At 45.7% G+C, this 18,015-nt stretch overlaps 6 non-coding genes and 1 pseudogene across 6 annotated transcripts; 3 read left to right on the top strand and 4 right to left on the bottom strand.

Annotated features, from left to right (window-relative positions):
- Window positions 1-424: 424 nt before the first annotated feature.
- Window positions 425-582, top strand: LOC138229425 (U1 spliceosomal RNA). Its single transcript, XR_011185842.1, has one exon. It is a non-coding gene; the product is annotated as a U1 spliceosomal RNA (small nuclear RNA).
- Window positions 583-1,216: 634 nt separating this feature from the next.
- On the bottom strand, window positions 1,217-1,335 carry LOC138229328 (5S ribosomal RNA). Its single transcript, XR_011185759.1, has one exon. It is a non-coding gene; the product is annotated as a 5S ribosomal RNA (ribosomal RNA).
- A 4,070-nt stretch (window positions 1,336-5,405) lies between these two features.
- Window positions 5,406-5,575, top strand: LOC138229427 (U1 spliceosomal RNA). The gene has a single exon (XR_011185844.1). It is a non-coding gene; the product is annotated as a U1 spliceosomal RNA (small nuclear RNA).
- A 633-nt stretch (window positions 5,576-6,208) lies between these two features.
- LOC138229343 (5S ribosomal RNA) lies at window positions 6,209-6,317 on the bottom strand (annotated as a pseudogene).
- Window positions 6,318-7,609: 1,292 nt separating this feature from the next.
- Window positions 7,610-7,751, top strand: LOC138229458 (U4 spliceosomal RNA). The gene has a single exon (XR_011185869.1). It is a non-coding gene; the product is annotated as a U4 spliceosomal RNA (small nuclear RNA).
- Window positions 7,752-13,184: 5,433 nt separating this feature from the next.
- On the bottom strand, window positions 13,185-13,255 carry trnag-gcc (transfer RNA glycine (anticodon GCC)). The gene has a single exon. It is a non-coding gene; the product is annotated as a tRNA-Gly (tRNA).
- Window positions 13,256-17,641: 4,386 nt separating this feature from the next.
- Window positions 17,642-17,783, bottom strand: LOC138229484 (U4 spliceosomal RNA). The gene has a single exon (XR_011185895.1). It is a non-coding gene; the product is annotated as a U4 spliceosomal RNA (small nuclear RNA).
- Between the last annotated feature and the right edge of the window lie 232 nt (window positions 17,784-18,015).

The following is an 18,015-nucleotide window of genomic DNA, read 5'->3' as shown; positions in this document are numbered from 1 at the left end:
TCAAGCTTCCTCCTGACGTGTTTGACAGGATCTGGGCCGTGGTGAACAGTGGGAAAGATGCCCTGTGGAGAGTGAGGAACATGGGGCTGTTCAAAGGCATCGAGGTCCCAGTCAAGGCAGCAGGTAGCCTGGCCCTGTTCATCACACGAGAGAACTATTACCTCAGAGATCTGTGGAGAGAAGGGAGGGAGGAAGCAGAAAATCTGTGGGAAATAGAGGGCATTGGACAGTATCTCAAGAAACTGTGAAAAACATTATCATGTTTAAGTAAAGAATGTGATTTGCACCAGAAAAAAAGAAATTGTTGCTATGTAACTGGTTCCGTGTCAAAATGTAATGAGATGTGATCATATATACTGTTTTAAGTATGTATATTAATGTAAAGCTTTCTGATTTGTGATTTCCTGTATTTTTTTGTGAAAAGAAAATAAAGTTCTTAAAAATCGAAATCGAAATCGGTTCACCCAGGGCGAGGCTCGGCCATTGCACTCCGGCTGTGCTGACCCCTGCGAATTCCCCAAATGTGGGAATCTCGACTGCATAGTTTCTGGTAGTGGGGGACTGCGTTCGCGCTCTCCCTTGATGTGCTTGGTCCAAAATCAGATACGGGAGGGTTAGGACACCACGAGCTGCGTGGCTGCGGAAGGATCCCGGTTCGACAGGAGTGGACGCCGCTGCTGGTTCTCGCTGGCTTTTAGTTAGGGGTCCGGAGAAGCATCTCAAGCTAGTTCCACTACTCCTTCCGGACGTTCATTCCCTTTTCAAAGTCAGTCGTTTTGCTGTAGTCTGCGTTCTTTAGGCTGATTATCGAGGTTAGCCTTTATTTGGTCATGAGGGCCTCGGTACTGTATGCTGAGTCTAAAGAGAGTTTCACCCGTTTTCTGATTGCTCGGTTCTGTACTAGTGCAGACATGTCAAACAGTGAATGGCTGTACCTCTATTGTATCCGTGCTCAATGAATGAAATCGGTAACAAATGAATATATGTCTAGTTATACGAAAAACGAGTGGTTTATCGACTCATCTTCATTTGCAGATTTAGAGGCAGCTTCGATATTCGTTTTACAGACGGGTTTTTTTTTTGAATATGGGTCACACACATGCCACAGCAACAAAACATCTCTAGAGATGAGGCTATAGATTACCTTTCCATCCTGCAGGTTTTCCTCCCAAAGCCTACGGCACCAACGGCGACCCCTGCTGGCCGGGAGAGGAAAAGCTTACAGCACCTGGTATTCCCAGGCAGTCTCCCATCCAAGTACTAACCAGGCCCGATGCTGCTTAGCTTCCAAGATCAGACGAGATCGGGCGTGTTCAGGGTGGTGTGGCCGTAAGCGAAAGCCCTGGCGCCTGACTCGCTACTTGAAGCTGTGTGTGGCGGGGGTTCCGTGCCCCCCGAGCGGGACTGAAGGATCGTTCGTGTGCAACTCTTTGGAAAGGAGCTGCTTTCCAAATCGCATTGCGTGCCTGGATGTTGGCGAATGCGCTCCCTTGTGTTGGCTCGTCCCGCACTGGAGGAGGACAAACAATCTGCACGGAGGAGCACCAGGCAAGTCTTCACCAGACAAAAACCTCCAGTGCACAGCACTCTGGAAACATTTCGGGGCTTTCGCGTGTTTATTTCAGCACTTAAAAAGCGCACCGGTCCAACACGTCGGCCGGGCGCGCGGCGCCTCCGCCCTCTTGTGGCCTTGCGGCGTCAGAGCAAGAGGCTCCTTCTCGCTGCCCTTCCGCTGTGTTGCAGGGCCCCGAGAGGGAACCCGGAGCGCGCACTTTATGGGGGGCGGGGGACCGCGTTCGCGCTCTGCCCCCGGTCTCTTGCGCGAGTACTAAATCTCACGGACAGGGGGGCCTCGTCATTGATTGTTACAGGTGAGACGGGGATTAGGAGGAGACCCCGACTGATGGGTAAAGGGGAGCACTAACACCAGAGGGACACCCCCGGCGTCTCTTTTTGAGAGACGCCCTGGGGTTTCCTAATGGCCAAGGAGGGTCGGGACCTCGGTTTGACGCCTCCCCCGAAGGACGGCGCCTGTTTGTGCAGCAGAGTGTCGCCATCAGGAGGCTGGGGCGTAAGAGAGCCACACAGCCCGCAGGGTGAGCGCTCCCTACTGGTCCCAGTCACACCTCTTGCAGGAGCAGCAGCAACCGGAGCTTTTCCGGGGTGGAATCTCCCATCTGGGTGCCGGCCAGGCTCACACCTGCTGGGCTGCCCCGGGGGTGAAGGATCGTTCGTGTGCAACTCTTTGGAAAGGAGCTGCTTTCCAAATCGCATTGCGTGCCTGGATGTTGGCGAATGCGCTCCCTTGTGTTGGCTCGTCCCGCACTGGAGGAGGACAAACAATCTGCACGGAGGAGCACCAGGCAAGTCTTCACCAGACAAAAACCTCCAGTGCACAGCACTCTGGAAACATTTCGGGGCTTTCGCGTGTTTATTTCAGCACTTAAAAAGCGCACCATTCCAACACGTCGGCCGGGCACGAGGCGCCTCCGCCCTCTTGTGGCCTTGCGGCGTCAGAGCAAGAGGCTCCTTCTCGCTGCCCTTCCGCTGTGTTGCAGGGCCCCGAGAGGGAACCCGGAGCGCGCACTTTGTGGGGGGCGGGGGACCGCGTTCGCGCTCTTCCCCCGGTCTCTTGCGCGAGTACTAAGTCTCACGGACAGGGGGGCCTCGTCATTGATTGTTACAGGTGAGACGGGGATTAGGAGGAGACCCCGACTGATGGGTAAAGGGGAGCACTAACACCAGAGGGACACCCCCGGCGTCTCTTTTTGAGAGACGCCCTGGGGTTTCCTAATGGCCAAGGAGGGTCGGGACCTCGGTTTGACGCCTCCCCCGAAGGACGGCGCCTGTTTGTGCAGCAGAGTGTCGCCATCAGGAGGCTGGGGCGTAAGAGAGCCACACAGCCCGCAGGGTGAGCGCTCCCTACTGGTCCCAGTCACACCTCTTGCAGGAGCAGCAGCAACCGGAGCTTTTCCGGGGTGGAATCTCCCATCCGGGTGCCGGCCAGGCTCACACCTGCTGGGCTGCCCCGGGGGTGAGCCCAGTCGAGAGTCGCAGGGCCAGATCTAGTCACCGGGGAGAAACGATACAAGTGAAGGATTGCTCGGCTCTCGGCACTTGAAAAGACCGACAAATGTCTCGTTCCCGCCGGAGCTGAATGTACCCGCATGTGTGGTGTCGTCTTCTTCCCCCGCCCCGCTGTGTTTGCTGTATTGTCTCTGAAGCCGGCCCCCCCGAGACGAGACGGGCTGTTCCTGTGCCCCAATTAACACTTTACAGGTGCCATTCCCCGGCATTGTGGCCATTGTCGGTGCTCACACGCGATAAGATAAGGCGGAGGAGAGCGGGGCATGCCTAGCGGCAGACATTCAAGGAGGGGGCAGTGCGAGGTGAGGTGAGGTGCGACACGCCGGAGCCCCGACGCAGCTAATGCGGAGCACTTGTTGGACTGGCATCGAAAGGACGTGTGCGCACGGAGCGAGCCTTCCCTGCGGCGGAGCGCGGGAACTTTCTCCCCCCCTCCCGCTGCAGGAGTTGTGTGCACTGCAGCGGTGCCAAGAGAAAAGCACAGAAGGCAGCAGGCTCTGGAGAGCAGGTAAGAGACGGAGCCTTGTGGGCAGGCGAGCAGGCCCGTTTTTTGGAAATTGCTGAAAAGGTTTGTTCGGTGTGTGGCAGGCGCACGTCGCGAGCTTGCGTGGCGATCTGCCGGTCTGGAGTTATGCAAATGAGGCCGAATTGCATCCCGGGACATGCTGCAAATGCGCAACGGCGACTGCAGATGTGTAGGAAACGGCGCGCTCGTTTTCTCGTTTTGCCCACACTTTTGAGTGTTAGTGTGGCGTGTGAGTGTGTGAAAGAGTGGGCCCAGCAGGAGGCGGTGGCGTGCGGGGCGAGGAGGTGGCCTAGGCTGCGCAATTTGTGCTGTGGGTGCGGGCCGCTTGCAGGGGCCTGTTTAACTCATACTTACCTGGCAGGGAAGATACCTTGATCAAGAAGGAGGTTCACCCTGAGATTTTTTATCAGAACTGGAGGGAGCCAAAAGAAGGACATGATCTCAGGCTGCAAGAGAAGAGAATTAAGGTCCTGGGGGTGTATTTTGGAGAAGAGATGGGAACAGTAAATTGGCAGAACAAATTGCCAATCTTAAACAAAAAACTGATGCAATGGAAGGACCGAGACCTCACCATGACAGGGAAGGTGCTGGTCATCAAAGCCGAGCTCTTGCCTGTCTTGAATTTTCTGGCTTCTACCTTCCCAATCCCACACCGTGTTGCGGCGGTGCTGAGGAGATTGATGTTTCAATTTCTATGGGGTGGGAAGCAGGAAAGACTCAGAAGGGAAATAATGTACAGGCCGCTACCCTCAGGGGGGAAGTCTGTCCCAGATATTGCTACGAAGCTGCTGTGCATTTTCCTGGCCTCTGTGCTGAGAGGCTTTGCAACAGCACCTGCAGCGCGTACCTGGATTTATTTTTCCAGGCTCTGGGTAGGTAGGGAGGTGTTCAGAGTGTGGGGTGTCAGACCCAAGCTGGACGTCCCACTCTCTGACACATGCCCTGCAATTTATGGGACAGTTAAAAGTTTTCTAAGATCTCACCCAATTGGCCATATTCCCCTCCGAGATGTCAGCGTCCAAAAACTGGAAGATTTCGTAGCACCCCAGAACAATAGGCAGACCCCTGTGGGCATTTTAACATCAGCCCAAACAAGGAAGGTGTGGAAACACACATCCTCTAAATTTCTGTGCAACATTCACAGAGATTTAGCCTGGAGTGTCGTCCACCAGTGCTTACCGGTACGAACTTTCTTGTACCGTAGGGGCCTCACCCCCAGCCCTCGCTGCGTTAGGGTGGGCTGCGGCGAGGAGGAGACTGTGACCCACCTCCTGTGGTCCTGCTTTTTTGCTAAGGCCTTCTGGGCACAGTTTGAAGATTGGTTGCAGGCTCTCTCGCCCCAATTTACCCTGACCGCTGCTTTCATCATATACGGCATCTCTCCTGTCAAGCTTCCTCCTGACGTGTTTGACAGGATCTGGGCCGTGGTGAACAGTGGGAAAGACGCCCTGTGGAGAGTGAGGAACATGGGGCTGTTCAAAGGCATCGAGGTCCCAGTCAAGGCAGCAGGTAGCCTGGCCCTGTTCATCACCCGAGAGAACTATTACCTCAGAGATCTGTGGAGAGAAGGGAGGGAGGAAGCAGAAAATCTGTGGGAAATAGAGGGCATTGGACAGTATCTCAAGAAACTGTGAAAAACATTATCATGTTTAAGTAAAGAATGTGATTTGCACCAGAAAAAAAGAAATTGTTGCTATGTAACTGGTTCCGTGTCAAAATGTAATGAGATGTGATCATATATACTGTTTTAAGTATGTATATTAATGTAAAGCTTTCTGATTTGTGATTTCCTGTATTTTTTTGTGAAAAGAAAATAAAGTTCTTAAAAATCGAAATCGGTTCACCCAGGGCGAGGCTCGGCCATTGCACTCCGGCTGTGCTGACCCCTGCGAATTCCCCAAATGTGGGAATCTCGACTGCATAAGTTCTGGTAGTGGGGGACTGCGTTCGCGCTCTCCCCTGATGTGCTTGGTCCACAATCAGATACGGGAGGGTTAGGACACCACGAGCTGCGTGGCTGCGGAAGGATCCCGGTTCGACAGGAGTGGACTGCTGCTGGTTCTCGCTGGCTTTTAGTTAGGGGTCCGGAGAAGCATCTCAAGCTAGTTCCACTACTCCTTCCGGCCTTCCATTCCCTTTTCAAAGTCAGTCGTTTTGCTGTAGTCTGCGTTCTTTAGGCTGATTATCGAGGTTAGCCTTTATTTGGTCATGGGGGGCCTCGGTACTGTATGCTGAGTCTAAAGACAGTTTCACCCGTTTTCTGATTGCTCGGTTCTGTACCAGTGCAGACATGTCAAACAGTGAATGGCTGTACCTCTATTGTATCCGTGCTCAATGAATGAAATCGGTAACAAATTAATATATGTCTAGTTATACGAAAAACGAGTGGTTTATCGACTCATCTTCATTTGCAGATTTAGAGGCAGCTTCGATATTCGTTTTACAGACGGGTTTTTTTTTTGAATATGGGTCACACACATGCCACAGCAACAAAACATCTCTAGAGATGAGGCTATAGATCACCTTTCCATCCTGCAGGTTTTCCTCCCAAAGCCTACGGCACCAACGGCGACCCCTGCTGGCCGGGAGAGCAAAAGCTTACAGCACCTGGTATTCCCAGGCAGACTCCCATACAAGTACTAACCAGGCCCGACGCTGCTTAGCTTCCGAGATCAGGCGTGTTCAGGGTGGTGTGGCCGTAAGCGAAAGCCCTGGCGCCTGACTCGCTATTTGAAGCTGTGTGTGGCGGGGGTTCCGTGCCCCCCGAGCGGGACTGAAGGATCGTTCGTGTGCAACTCTTTGGAAAGGAGCTGCTTTCCAAATCGCATTGCGTGCCTGGATGTTGGCGAATGCGCTCCCTTGTGTTGGCTCGTCCCGCACTGGAGGAGGACAAACAATCTGCACGGAGGAGCACCAGGCAAGTCTTCAGTGCACAGCACTCTGGAAACATTTCGGGGCTGTCGCGTGTTTATTTCAGCACGTAAAGCGCACCGGTCCAACACGTCGGCCGGGCGCGCGGCGCCTCCGCCCTGTTGCTGCCCCTGCAGCTGCTTCACTTTTCCCTTTAGTTGCCATCGATTTTTTTGTAGTGCTATACATATACGATTGAGGTATCTTAGAGTTCTCCTTCGAAGACCCAGCACTCTCTTTTCTTTTCCCAGTGTTACTCATATCGGACTTTTTAAACCTAAAAAAAAATCGTTTTTTTTTCTTTCAATTATAACTGAAGTTTAAACAACTAGTGTTAAGTCCTTATTTTTCTGTAGTCAAAAAAAGCAAAAATTAACATTCAGGTCATGAAAAACTCAAAAAAACTCCCCAACCACTAAACTTTACCTCCCACCTGAGCGCCATCTTGAACGCCCCTACCACCAGAGAATGCTCACGATTTCGGAAGCTGTCTCCGGGACGTGCTGATTCCACACATCGTGAATAAATCATGATATTGTTAGTTGCTGTAGCTAGACGTTCAAATGAGTTTCATGGCCAGATGGACTGTTTCCTCCAGCGGTATAATATTGCAGTGAGACAGCACGATGCCTGCAAGACTATGTCACGCTAAACCCCACAGATTGTGTTTGTCCGTTCGTGTCAGTCGTCCCGCAGCCACGGGAAGTGGGACACAAACATGCTGCAATGCTTTCAAGACGTTAGGATTTGTTTGTGCAACATCCAAGAAGAGTACTTGTGGCTTGAATGTGAACTGTACGTGCCCGCCCCCTTTCCTCTGTAGTGCATGAGTTCCTCCCGGCATGCCCTTCGTCATTGTTCTGTCATCTTGTATTTAAAGGGTTGTATTTCTGCTGCTGAAAATAAGCAACGGTTTTCTCACAACGCCCTTTGTTCCCAACGGAGCCCTTGTCTGTCATGAAATTCTTCAAAACCTCAAGCTAGAAGAAGAAGAAGACGACAAATATGAAGCGTTATAGCAACGACATGCCATGAGACGATCGATAACGATTTCCATAGGATCCCCGCGGTTGCCTGGCAACCGTCAGCTTTGCGCAGTGGCAGTATCGTAGCCTGTGAGGTTTAGCCGAGGCGCGATTATTGCTAGTTGAAAACTTTTCCCAATACCCCGCTTCCGCCGGTTTGCAATACAATCGGCGAAAGCAATTTTTGACAGTCTTGTCAGAGACTGAACAAGGTGTTTAAAGACAGATTTGGTCACGGTGATATCATGGTAGAAAGAAACGAGCTTGTTACGTGTCAACAGGAACGCTCTTTAGCTCTTTCAGCTTTATGCAGAGAACAGCGTCTGTCGAGATTACTTTTGTGTCAGCGCGAAACGCCGTTTGCTGTCAGTATGATTTCATATTGCTCATAGCGGCGCCTGGCTTTTGTCTGTCAAACGTTAGGTTGCGCTTCTTCATGCTGCATCGTCGGCATGAGTGGAGCATTTTAAACGTCTGTACTTACTGCGCCCCATAAGAAATCGTTTGTCCCCATTCAAAAGAGATTGTGCGATGTCCTGCAGCGTTCGCAAAGCAAACCTTTGACAGTTTGAAAAGAGGAATTTATTCTGCTTCCTGTGCGTGCAGTAGTTACAAAGTTGAACGTCTTTACACGATCTGCTGCAGTTTTCAGTGGGCGGGCTTTGTCAGATGGCTTGGAAAAACGCACTGTGTTTCGGCTCGGGAAACATCATGAGCAGTGTCCTGCATGTTTTCTGTGTATAGCTGTCTTTTAACGCATACAGAATTCATTCGAAATCATTGATTTCTCCAATTAACAAAGGTCCCTTTTTGAACCTGCCAGAAGCATTCTTTCAATGTAACAGATTTACTCCGGGGAAGGGCAGCACGACATTGAGAGTAGCTCAAGCTTTCAGCACCTTTATCTGACTGCATGTATGCAGACACTGCTCAGAATCCCCTGTAAGATTCTCCTTCAATTCCGTTTTGCAGTGCTTTAGCTCTTTCAAAAGGCTTCGCTTTGCTAGTCACAATCCAAGGCTCATGACAGCATTTGAAAACATTCGCAACTGCGTTGGCCGGGAATCGAACCTGGGTTAACTGCTTTGAAGGCAGCTATGCGCAACACTGGCTCGCTCCAGAATAAATCTCGCGTCGAGGGCATATTTTTTTCCATTTTACCGTGAGTCGGGCTCAGCTGCACAGAGGAGAGAGCAGAGCAATGAGGTCACGGGGACAGGGGAGTCACACCCTGGCGGTTTGAATACGCGGAAGATCACTGAGGGATCCACAGTATATGGACCCTCCGTGCGCCATCAGTCCGCACTCCGGACTCTGAATCCTGCCATCCGAGTTAAGATCTCGGCGGAACCTGAGGCGCAGTTCCTTCTTAAAACGTAATCTGGTGAGCATTTCTAGAATCGTACTTGTATAGATGCAGCCTTTAATGTGTTGCTAGGTTAAAATTGATGACTTCTTGTATTTCGGTAGGCAACTGCCCTCTTGATTTCGGATTTAATTTCTTTATTACAGGGGCGCTTTTATGAAGACAGAGTCATGTTCAGGTACTTTGCTTGATGGAGGAAGCTCATTTCGGACTCTGTGATCTGCTCACCTGGAAAGGTCTGCTATACTACTACAAGAGAGAAGTAGAGTCTGGAAGAAGGGACAATTTTATGATGCTTTGGAAGATAATGTTTTTTTTTCTTATACTGAAAATGAAAGGTAGTTGTTTCTATATGGACTCAGTCTTTGGAATTTGTATATTTATATATTTCAGTGAACCCTCAGCCATTCCTTCTGTATTGTAATTCAATTTCTCTTTTAAAATTCCTTCCCCACTTCTAGGACCTGCAGTTGCTGAACTCCACAATGGCTTCTATTGGAAAGTCTGTGACTGAGACCAAGTAAGTGTTCACTTTTTTATGAAACCATTATTTATTTAGGAGCAATGAGCAATTCTTATATAAATGCAATAAAATCATTATGCTCAAACTATGAGAGAGAAAATTAAGGATAATTTAAGAAATCAGTCTTAGCTTGTTTCTATACACAGATGGTATTATTTATTTTCAAAGGAAACCCGCGCGGATTCCCCTGGTGTGCAAGATGTACCTGAATACTCTTGATCAGCTTCCTGCTCACTTGAAGAGGGCGTGTATGAAGCACGCCACGGCAGAAAAGATCAGGATGGCCTCTCAGCAGGCGAGGGAGGACATGATGAATCACCTGAAGAACGGGGTCATCGTGGATTACCACAGAATAGAGATCGTGTCTGGTGAGGCAAACAGGATAGTGGTTGTAAGACTGCTAGAGTCCTTGGGCCTTTTTGTACATGGGAAGCCTGAAGACACATTGGCAAGGTGAGATATTTTTAATCTGTAAGGCTTCTGTAGTTTCTTTTTGAAATCATTGTTACAACATATTATGTAAAAGCATGTTGAAAAGAATCTACCTGCATTCCAGCGGCCCTGAGCAAGAGGCCGCTGTCCAGGAGGAAGAGATGCCAGAGGCTGCTCTAGAAACTGAAACAGAAGCGGATAAGGAAGGGGAAGATGTGAGCTCTGAAGAACTCTATCAGCAGTAAGACTTTTTTATTTTTCAGATGTATCTATTTTTTACTAAAATTCTAATTTGTCTTATAGGTATAAAATGTTTAAACCGGTGTTTTATATCCTTACAGGCCCTGAGTAGTTAAAAAGTATCAGCAGGCCGGAAGAGAGTGGCCCAAGCTGGACTCTATAGAAAGCACTCCCTGGATGCTCCTCTCCTGATTGGATTCAAACAGTACCTTACCAAGGATCTGGGAGTGGCAAATTATTCTCAGGAGGTATTTATTTTTTAAAGGCATTTAAAATTAAGCAATGGTATCTTCATTGTAAATGTTTTTATTTCTTAGCTTAAAATTCACCCATGTGAAATGATGTCAGCCATAAACATCATGACTCTATATTTCCTACCTGAATCTATTCTACTTAAATTATTACATTATACACAATTTGAGTTCATTTTAAAAAGTAAAAGGTAATGAAAGGAATGCATTTTCATAAGAAAGATAATACCGATATGCATGTGATAATCTTCCTTATATCATGTAGTGCATCATTTGGACACTTTGTGGGCTTCAAATACAAAGAAAATCATGTTCTATGGTACAAGATAAATACAAAACTTAAGCTTCTTTATAAAGCATAAGCAATCATTTATTACATCGCTTCTTGAATTAAATCTTTTGACAAGAGGTAAGACTTCTGTTACATTTAAACCCATGTTTAGCTGTGTTTTTTAGATTTAACTGAACCAATTTCTGTGTGTGATAATGTCCTTGAATTCTGACAACATCACACTAAATTACATGATATAAAACAGCTAATGTTTCTAGAGATAAAGTTTCTGAGATGCTTCTAATTACTTTTTATTACCAGGGACAGTTTAATTCACCTTGTACAGTACTGTAAGACCAAGATACTTTTTTTAAAAGTTATTTAACATTTTATAGAACTTTGTCTACTATGGCAACATGATGTGCTTGGTGAAACTTGGAAAAATACTGCTTGGCCACTTATCTTAAGATAAAGATAGGATAAAGGTTTATCTTTTGCACCTACCTGACCCCCAGGGAAGGCCAATGCTTTCTAAGTTGATGGTTCCCTACAGTAGACTGTACTTTAATTTCAAAGGTAATGTATATTGACCCAAATCAGTTTTGGAATCCAATCTACTGACGAGATGGAGCACATCCTTTTTTCAGGATTTTAGCATCATACGTTTGGTATATTTAGTCCCTAATGCTGAAAGAAATGATCATAGAACATTTGGACACTTTGTGGGCTTGAAATACAAAGCAAATCATGTTCTATGGTACAAGATAAATACAAAACTTAAGCTTTTATTTTAATTAGATTTGTTTATAAAGCATAAGCAATCATTTATTACATTAATATATGTGAAAATAACATTTTAGCATCATACGTTTAGTATATTTAGTCCCTAATGCTGAAAGAAATGATCATAGAACATGACATCTAACCTTACCTGCGGTGTTTTTAATCCCTATTGCTCAATGCACGGTGAAAGCATTCCATACATGTGTCTGACAATGAGGAATGGGCCCCTGAGACAGTCATTTGCCTGTTTCACAAATGATCGTATTTTACTAGAGATTCTGTTTGGGATTCAGATGTGCATTCGGACAGCAATCCCTTTCAAGAAATGATACGTTCTGGATGAGGTCAAAGGTGCTGGAACACTGTATCTAGGATGTGTTTGCAGAGACTGTGTGTCTCCTGCTTCAACGCAGTGATAAACAGATGTGCTCCTTTAATTTATTGGTACATGCCCAGGGCAGTAAGCAGTCTGAGGATTTATTTCCAGATGGCATAGAGCAGTGAAGCAGTGAAGTAGTGCAAAACACTGGATCATTATATTATTAGAATCTATTCTACTTAAATTATTACATTATACTCAATTTGAGTTCATTTTAAAAAGTAAAAGGTAATGAAAGGAATGCATTTTCATAAGAAAGATAATACCGATATGCATGTGATAATCTTCCTTATATCATGTAGTGCGTCATTTGGACACTTTGTGGGCTTGAAATACAAAGAAAATCATGTTCTATGGTACAAGATAAATACAAAACTTAAGCTTTTATTTTAATTAGATTTGTTTATAAAGCATAAGCAATCATTTATTACATTAATATATGTGAAAATAACATTTTAGCATCATACGTTTAGTATATTTCGTCCCTAATGCCGAAAGAAATGATCATTTGTTTAACATGCACGGGTCTGTCTCAAAGGATGCAGTACTCCTGAAGGGTCTCAAACCCTACATTTCGGATGCCTAGCTGTATCCCTCACATGTGGCACCTCAGAATGACTTCTAACCTTACCTGTGGTGTATTCAGTCCCTATTGCTCAATGCACGGTGTACATACTGCATACATGTGTCTTGAGAATGAGGAATGGGCCCCTGAGACAGTCATTTGCCTGTTTCACAAACAGGGACCTGGACCTAGACCTGGCCCGTACAGGGCTCAAACCCGCGACCTTGGCGTTATTAGCACCACGCTCTAACCAACTGAGCTAACCGGCTTCACGACAGTGCTCCTCTCTGTGCTGCAAAAAATCAAACTCAGGGAATTTCTTTTGTCCTCCTTTGAATAGAAAGCCGTGTAATTCAGTGTACGGGCTTTCTCGTGCAGTTTCATGGTTCTTGTAACCCAAATCCTACACTGGCCTGAAGTGCCCCCCCATTTCACAGCATTTTTCAGCTGATTTAAAATGTACCTAAAGGAGAAGCATTATTGAAGACCATCAATTACCAAGAGCTTTTGTCAAAGGTTTTGGTGGTCATTTTGAATGACCACAGAGCGCTGTGACCTCGGTTTTACATCTCATCCAAAAGACAGCGCCCTTTTACAACACAGCGTCTCCGTCACTATACTGGGGCATTGGGACCCGCACAGACCTCAGGGTGAGCGCCCCCCCGCCGGCACCATTAACACCGCTTCCAGCTGGAAGCTTTGTTTTTCCCTGTAGCTCATCCTCATCCAGGTACTGACCTGGCTCACACCTGCTTAGCTTCAGTGGGTTTTCAGTTGCGAGTTGCAAGGGGATGCAAGTGATGGAGCCGCTCGCTGCAAAAGCCACTGCATTGGCCGGGAATCGAACCCGAGCCTCCCGCGTGGCAGGCGAGAATTCTACCACTGAACCACCAATGCTCAGTGCTTGGGCCTTCAAAAAAGACGCTTTTTTGGTGCTCTGTGCAAAACGCGCCGACATCTGCTTCCAGCTGCAAAATGCCATTTGCGGACGCTGAAGAACTTATTTCCAAGGCAGCGGGTACAAGCGATTGGGCGTTTTAAAACCACCAGGAACAGCAAAGAGGCGAGCTTCTTTGCTTGTGCCGAAACACACCGACTGAAGGCGGACAACGTAGTCGGCAGGATTGGAACCTGTGCGGGGAGACCCCAATGGATTTCTAGTCCATCGCCTTAACCACTCAGCCACGACTACAGCAAGCCCCACCGCCGCTGCGTTCTTGCTACAATCTTACCTGGATCGCGAGGCGCCGGCGGAAGCCTATTTCAAAGTCGTTCTCCGTTTCAAAAAAACATTTCCAAAATACAAGCCTTGCAGACAGACACGCCTCAGAGGACTTAAGGGTGGCTTCATGTCGGAATGATAAAGTCTCCCCGTCCGGACATGAAAATGCCACTTTGTTACACACAAAAAAAGAATCAACAACAGAGAAATGCCCACAAGCATTTGAAAAGCCGCACCACGTCGCACTTGAAATAGCTCTTACATTAGTGGTAGACACAGGAATCGCCTTTTTATTTACGCTCTTACCAACGCGATGGAAAGCAAAACAAAGCAAAGCAGAGCAAAACAAAACGAACAAACGAAAACCCTCACGTCCCGCAGTTGCATATAACGCTGTTACGTGCCCAAGCGGTATTGTACGTCATCCTAGCACTGCACCCCGGGTCGAACGGTATAAGGGAACGAGCACACGCCACGAATCGTCTCGAATCACTCCCTACAGCTGTAAGGCGCCTTGAAGCGTGCACCCCCAACATTCTTCTTTGCGCATCTGTGAAAGGTAAACTCTTGAGCAAACTCTGAACCAGCTCTAAGGAAACTAATCCGATTAGACGTTACTTTGACTCATCCTTTAAGGGACCCTTGTTAATTGGAGAAATCAATGATTTCGAATGAATTCTGTATGCGTTAAAAGACAGCTATACACAGAAAACATGCAGGACACTGCTCATGATGTTTCCCGAGCCGAAACACAGTGCGTTTTTCCAAGCCATTTGACAAAGCCCGCCCACTGAAAACTGCAGCAGATCGTGTAAAGGCGTTCAACTTTGTAACTACTGCACGCACAGGAAGCAGAATAAATTCCTCTTTTCAAACTGTCAAAGGTTTGCTGCAGGACATCGCACAATCTCTTTTGAACGGGGACAAACGATTTCTTATGGGGCGCAGTAAGTACAGACGTTTATAAAGCTCCACTCATGCCGACGATGCAGCATGAAGAAGCGCAACCTAACGTTTGACAGACAAAAGCCGGGCGCCGCTACGAGCAATATGAAATCAAACTGACAGCACACGGCGTTTCGCGCTGACTCAAAAGTGATCTCGACAGACGATGTTCTCTGCATAACGCTGAAAGAGCTAAAGAGCGTTTCTGTTGAGACGTAACCCATTGGGCAAAAGACGTATAATATACGTCCATTAAACGCATATCTTAGACGTCTAAATGTGGTCTACAATTCGTCTAGAATGAAATTCTAATATACGTCTAAAGTTAAACGTCAATTATACGTCTATATTTAGACGTTCATTATACATAAATGGTTGGAGTTCTATTATACGGATACATTTAGAGGACTATTATACATATATGGTTGGAGTTCCGGATAACTTTAGAGGTCTATTATACGTATATGGTTAGAGGTCTATTATACGTATAACTTTAGATGTCTATTATACGTATATGGTTAGAGGTCTATTATACGGATAACATTAGAGGTCTATTATACGTATATGGGTAGAGGTCTATTATACATCAAAGATAGATTTTATAGGTGTAGAAACAAGTAAAACAAGCCAATGATTAGGTTTAGAAATGTATTCTGAAAATACACATTCACACCTGAAACATATGTATTTCAAATTATACATTGTATACAATCAATCAACAATCAACATATGGGCAATAATCATAAAAACACAACTAGTCTTAAACTTCAGCTACAAATTCTGGTAACATGGCAATATACAGTATAGTAATGACAAACACAAAACTAATTACATTAACACACTAACTCAAAACCACATTTTGATTCAAATATACATTTTAAAATGTACAACTTCTATATTTCCAAGAAAAAAATATTACATAAAATATAAAATATTACAATGGAAGTTAAGACGATTTTTGTCCACTATTTGCAAACCCTGTCTAATTGTCCTAACAGTTAGAACCAAAAACCTATTATTTTCAGAGTCCAGATCTCTTGGCCCCCTGCCTTGCATATGCATTCTTCAAGTAACACATTGCGTGCTCCATTGTAGGGTGGGACTTCAGCACCGCAGCTAGGAGAAAATTATATAATATTACTTCCCAAATAAATGATGATTAATATCTTCTTTAGTATAATCTAAAAAATGAACGGTTTACTAAGCTCAAAGCTGAAATAAATGTATAAAATTTGGCTTGCATCATAGCAGTTGAGCAATAAAGTCTGTCCTAATTAAAGAGTACCCAAAGTTTGAAAGTACAACATAGAATAAGAATAAGAGAAACGGCAAAACGATTTTGTGTCATCTTCCCCATTCACACTATTTTATGTGCCATTTTTTTGCTTATTCACATACTATTTTAATCAAAATAATATTAAGAAAGATCTGTATGTATTCAGATAGTATTATTATTGTTCATACTTACTCGTCAAAAGAGGATTGCTGAGATATTTTCGGATATACTTCTACGTTTGAAAAACGTGTCCAAAATGGTGACCAACGAATACTAGCAATGCATTGTGGTATATAACCGGAAAATATGCTGGGTTCGATATTTTCTCAACGTATGCGTTTATTAATGTTGTCGATATTATGGTTGAAATTTAACATTGATAATACATCGCTGCTATGAGCTGATGTGCAATTTTAACGCATGCAATAAGTAAGGATCGGTCACTGTTGTATGGTATTATATATAATGACATTATGGAATAGGATGGGGACAGGCCTGGCATCACGGGGGGAGGGGGGAATGTCGCCCCTTCAGTTTTGGGCAAAAAGTTTTACCTAACTTAATTTGCACCCTAAAAAAATAGTTGTACTTTGTCAATGGTCAGACAACACTAAATGACACGAACAGTCACTCAGTCTGTTTGATGGGCAGGAGGGCTATCCGTCCAGGAACTGCACATATTATTGAGTGTCAACATTACGATCCTGTTTGCTCAGGTGGACCGATTCCTTGCAGTAGTTTATCATTATACTTAAAATCGTTATATAACTAGGACTAGTTATAGCAGTCTGTGCTTTCTGTTGGTTTTACAACATTTTTTTCTTAACGATTCAGAACGTCCATGTAGCTGCAAAAATGAACGCTTATGGTACTTTTCGCTCCAGGCAATACAAACCTTGAGAGTGACGAAAAATGTGAAACTGAACTTCATCGCAAATACCAGATTGCTAGTCGTTATCTTCTATCATGAAGCACTAATCAATGGCATAGCTGCGAGATTTCATTTGGGTAGCTGCACCGTACAGCTCCGTTTCAACCGAAATATCACTCCCCCCTCAGAATTTCAGACGCCCCCCTACAGATTTTTCCTCGGGCACCGCGCACTGATGGGGGACTTTTGTCAAGAAAATAAAAATAGAAACTCTATAGGCACTCAAACATTTTACTGTTTTTTTTCAGGCAGGTGGCAAGACCCCCTCAGCAAAACCCTTGTATGCCAAGCTGTGGGCATTGATTCGTCGAATATACGTATATTTACGGCGAAATTACGGCTATACGTATATATACGTCGCCTCGACGTATAATCAACGTCGAATTGCAACCGTAAAATTGACGACATTAACAAACGCATATATAACGTCGAAAAAACATCTAACACAGTGCCTGAGGCTTTTTACTGTATGTATCGTGTGTGCCGCAACTAGGAGTATACGGCACTCTGCACAGTGTACGAAGTAAATTATTTTCGCAGTAATTAATTTATTATATTTACTATATTTATTATACACGTGTAAATTAATTGCTGCGAAAATAATTTACTTCGTACACTGTGCAGAGTGCCGTATACTCCTAGTTGCGGCACACACGATACATACAGTAAAAAGCCTCAGGCACTGTGTTAGATGTGTTTTCGACGTTATATATGCGTTTGTTAATGTCGTCAATTTTACGGTTGCAATTCGACGTTGATTATACTTCGAGGCGACGTATATATACGTATAGCCGTAATTTCACCGTAAATATACGTATATTCGACGAATCAATGCCCACTGGGAACAAGCTCGCTTCTTTCTACCATGATGTCACCATGACCAAATCTGTCTTTAAACACCTTGCTCAGTCTCTAACGAGACTGTCAAAAATTGCTTTCGCCGATTGTAGTGCAAACCGGCGGAAGCGGGGTATTGGGAAAAGTTTTCAACTAGCAATAATCCCGCCTCGGCTAAACCTCACAGGCTACGATACTGCCACTGCGCAAAGCTGACGGTTGCCAGGCAACCGCGGGGATCCTATGGAAATCGTTATCAATCGTCTCATGGCATGTCGTTGCTGTAACGCTTCATATTTGTCGTCTTCTTCTAGCTTGAGGTTTTGAAGAATTTCATGACAGACAAGGGCTCCGTTGGGAACAAAGAAACCCGTTGATTCTTTTCAGCAGCAGAAATACAACCCTTTAAATACAAGATGACAGAACAATGACGAAGGGCATGCCGG

The sequence above is a fragment of the Lepisosteus oculatus genome, unplaced genomic scaffold, assembly GCF_040954835.1.
Source record: "Lepisosteus oculatus isolate fLepOcu1 unplaced genomic scaffold, fLepOcu1.hap2 HAP2_SCAFFOLD_45, whole genome shotgun sequence".
Taxonomy (NCBI): domain Eukaryota; kingdom Metazoa; phylum Chordata; class Actinopteri; order Semionotiformes; family Lepisosteidae; genus Lepisosteus; species Lepisosteus oculatus.
This window is presented reverse-complemented; position numbering and strand designations above follow the sequence as displayed.